This window comes from Armigeres subalbatus, chromosome 1 (assembly GCF_024139115.2).
Source record: "Armigeres subalbatus isolate Guangzhou_Male chromosome 1, GZ_Asu_2, whole genome shotgun sequence".
Lineage (NCBI taxonomy): Eukaryota > Metazoa > Arthropoda > Insecta > Diptera > Culicidae > Armigeres > Armigeres subalbatus.
The window spans coordinates 214,414,866-214,418,392 of NC_085139.1; the positions used below are offsets into that span (position 1 = coordinate 214,414,866).

Here is a 3,527-nt window from a genome sequence, read left to right on the forward strand (position 1 = left end):
AGGAGTCACGAGTGATGAAAAGTGAGATGCGACAGTTATGAAGTGAGAAGTAGGAAGTGAGCGGTGAGGAAAACAGCAGCAAGAGATGAGAAGCGAGTGAAAAGATATGGAATTTTTTTTATTCTTTATTATAGTGATTTTTAAGTGTAATACAAGGTTCATCACTTAAAGATATGGAAAGAAAAAACAAGAAAAAAATGAAAAAGTGAGAAAACAGTAGGGAGAAGGAAATTGGAAGGAATTTTATTTTAATTCAAAATGTTCAATTCTCACCTTACTTCAAACTTGCCACATCTCACTTTTAATTTCTCACTTCTCGGTCTTCACTTCTCGCTTCTTGCTGCTCACATCTCATTCCATTTTTCACATTTCTCACTTCTTGCTTTACATTTCTTTTCACTTCTTACTACAAACTTCTCATTTCTAACTTCTTATTCAGCACTTCTCACTTCTTAATTCTCTCTTCGCATTTCTCACTTCTCACTTCTCATTTCTCGCTTCTAACGATCACTACTTACTTCTCACTTCTCATTTAGCACTTCTTACTATTCACTTCTCTATTATCATTTCCCTTTTCTCACATTTCACTTCTCATTTCTCACTTCTCAGTTCGCACTTTTCACTTCTCACTTCTCACAATCAATGCTCACTTCTCACTTCTCATTATTCTCTTCTCATTTCTCACTTCTCACTTCTTACTTCTCACTTTTCACTTCTCACGTTTCCCTTCATACTTTTCACCTCTCCCTTCTCCCTTCGCACTTCGGATATAAAATTTCTCACTTCTGACTTCTGACTGACGAAACAAAATAGCATAATTCGTACAGGTATTATTAGACTGACTGTTTGAAATCAGAATAATTCACAGGCCACCACTGTAAATAGTTCAATGTTTTAATTTCAAAGCCTACTTTCACTTAAATGTCCAAAAAGTTTACTGTCAAAATGTCAAGTATTTAAATAGGATAAGAGAAATGATTTATCAATTAATTAGTTCAAAAACCCTTTATCAGCTGGAGTGAGAAAGTACGCTTCGCGTTTGTTCAGCAGAAGGTGCGGCTTAAACAGCGTCTGCCTGGTACCCAGCGGCTGATTAACGAAATGCTGTATCGCGTCAGCTATACCTAAGGTGGCAGCCCCAACAGCCCGATGTAGGTAACGCAGCCCAGGTAAGGTAGCTTACTGAAGCCTCTCAAATACCACGAAAAATGGAGATAGAAGAAAAATAGAACGTTATTTTTGGCAACCCCCCCTGTTATTACCCGGCAACGAAATAAAAACTATGATGGGAAACTCGGTACCTGGAATGTCAGGACCCTAAATGAACTTGGACGAGTGAGCCTTTTGGCTCGTGAACTGCAGAAGGTTAGAGTGAACGTGGCCGCTATTCAAGAAGTCCGATGGCCTAGATCCGGAGAACGTGAATTCCGAGCCGTGGACCCCACGACCAACACTGCATTCAAGTACACAGGATTTTGTTTTTACACGATTTTTTTTCGCTCGTGTTTTTGATCGTGTGACTTCCATTTACCACCAAAATGTTTGCAACGTGTTTCAAAAAATCCAGAATAAATCAAAGAAAAATCACATGATAATTAATATGCGTTAAACATTCAGGATAAGTGCAAAATTGAGAAAATGTAAATCGTGTAAAAACAGAATCCAGTGTATAACATCGATCACAGCAGCGCGGAAAAGCAGAGCAAGGAGTTGGTTTCGTAGTGATGGGCAAACAGATGAAGCGAGTGATGCGGTAGAAACCCATTTGCGAACGAATCTGTGTGTTGAGGATACGAGGCAAATTCTTCAACTACAGCCTAATCAACGTTTAAGCACCGACAAACGATAAATCCGACGACGTGAAGGACACGTTTAATGAATGTCTTGATAAAGCCTACGGCGAGTGCTTAATTGTTATCGGAGCCGTTAACGCTCAGGTCGATAAAGAGGACTTTTTCCGTCCTATAATTGGTAGGGAGAGCCTTCACTCCGCTACCAATGACAACGGCCTACGGCTAGTAAATTTCGCTGCTGTCAGAGGGATGGCCAACAGTAGCACGTACTTTGCACGAAATGTAACGCGGTTACAAAATTAAACAAGGTTGCAATTAAATTCTGATTTTAATTCGATTAACCATCTTTTCATCTATAAAGATTGATTAAATCGAAAGCCAGAATGCAGCCATAATTGGCATTTTATTAATTGTCGCGCCTCCTAGTTGTCGATAGTTCAACCACACTATTTCCTTATCCTGAGACAATTTTATGACCACTCACGGGCTTAATTTGCTTGTTTGTCTGATGAGTTCGTTTCTTTTAACGGCAATTGTTTGTACATCTTTTATATTAAATGTAACAAAGAAATAAGAAAATCCAATCAAAGGTCTTTCCAAGTCGGACAGTGATTAGAAGCGGACGTGGTCCCAGAACATTGTGGAATCTTTATAAAAGTGACTGTTAGCTGTTCGAAGAAGTAGAGTGAGTCAGATTTTGTTAGAATAATCCAACATTATATTATTGTAATGTATAATCTCATTATTCTAGTATTTGGAAAGTACATAAAAGTATAGTGGAAATTAGGCAGGCCCAAGTGAGAGGAAACGCAGATTTCCTATGTGAGTCCTTAGAACCGCCATAATGGTGCGAAAGATTTTAATGTGTAGTACGTGTCATTTTTTTGTAGATCTTTTAAAGATATTAGCTGCCATCAAACCAGCTAAACTTTGAATCTGCTGCTCGAGGCTCAGGTAAATGCGTTTTGTTATGTGTTTTGATTGGAATGAGGGTGTGCCGTTTGAATGATTACCGGGTGCTAATCGACATGTGTGTGCTTTCTTTTCTCCGTGAAGGAACCTAAATCCTTCACGCGAAGGTGTTTCTGCCGGGTTCTAGACCCGGAAGTAGGTTGTAGGGGGATTCGACCGCTTCGAGTCCTCTAGGTGGATCCGGAAGCTTGGCGGTTTGTAGGCTATAAGCCTCATCGTCCGGCCAGTGAGACACCATCGCACCTACGGGCCTGGGAGAATCCACGTCTCCCGAGAATCACCCTCCGATCGCCAATTGTCGGAAGAATTCTCCATCTCGTTGGCCTCGAGACAGCTGGCAGTTCGACGCAAACCGATCTGCACGAGATAGTGTCGGCGCACACTACGAGCGAACGTGTACCACCCACCGCATCGCCGGGTGAAGATCAGCACCATCGACTGACAGCCGCAGCAGTCGCCGTTCGCTTTGCCTAGCACGACTGTCAGACACACGCTTCGTCGCACCAACAGCGAACCCACGCACACATCGTGAACCTTCGTCGCACCGGCGGCGTGATTACGGCACTACCACACAGCCATCGTAGCTCCGGCGGCAAACTCGCCGCCAACCACTTTCGCTTTCGTTGCTCCGGCGGCGTTCACAGCAGAGACTGCCCCGCCACCCATCGTCGCATCCATCGTTGGACCACGCATGAGCTCGATCGTAGCGAGCAGATTCAGGTCAGGTCTTTTAGCCTAACCAAACGAAACATTCGAAGGGAC

General features: G+C 42.5%; 1 long non-coding RNA gene across 1 annotated transcript; it reads left to right on the forward strand.

The window, feature by feature from the left end:
* The first annotated feature begins 2,396 nt into the window (after positions 1 to 2,396).
* LOC134210811 (uncharacterized) lies at positions 2,397 to 2,748 on the forward strand. The gene is made up of 3 exons (XR_009978865.1): positions 2,397 to 2,478; positions 2,545 to 2,615; positions 2,684 to 2,748. It is a non-coding gene; the product is annotated as an uncharacterized LOC134210811 (long non-coding RNA).
* Positions 2,749 to 3,527: the final 779 nt, after the last annotated feature.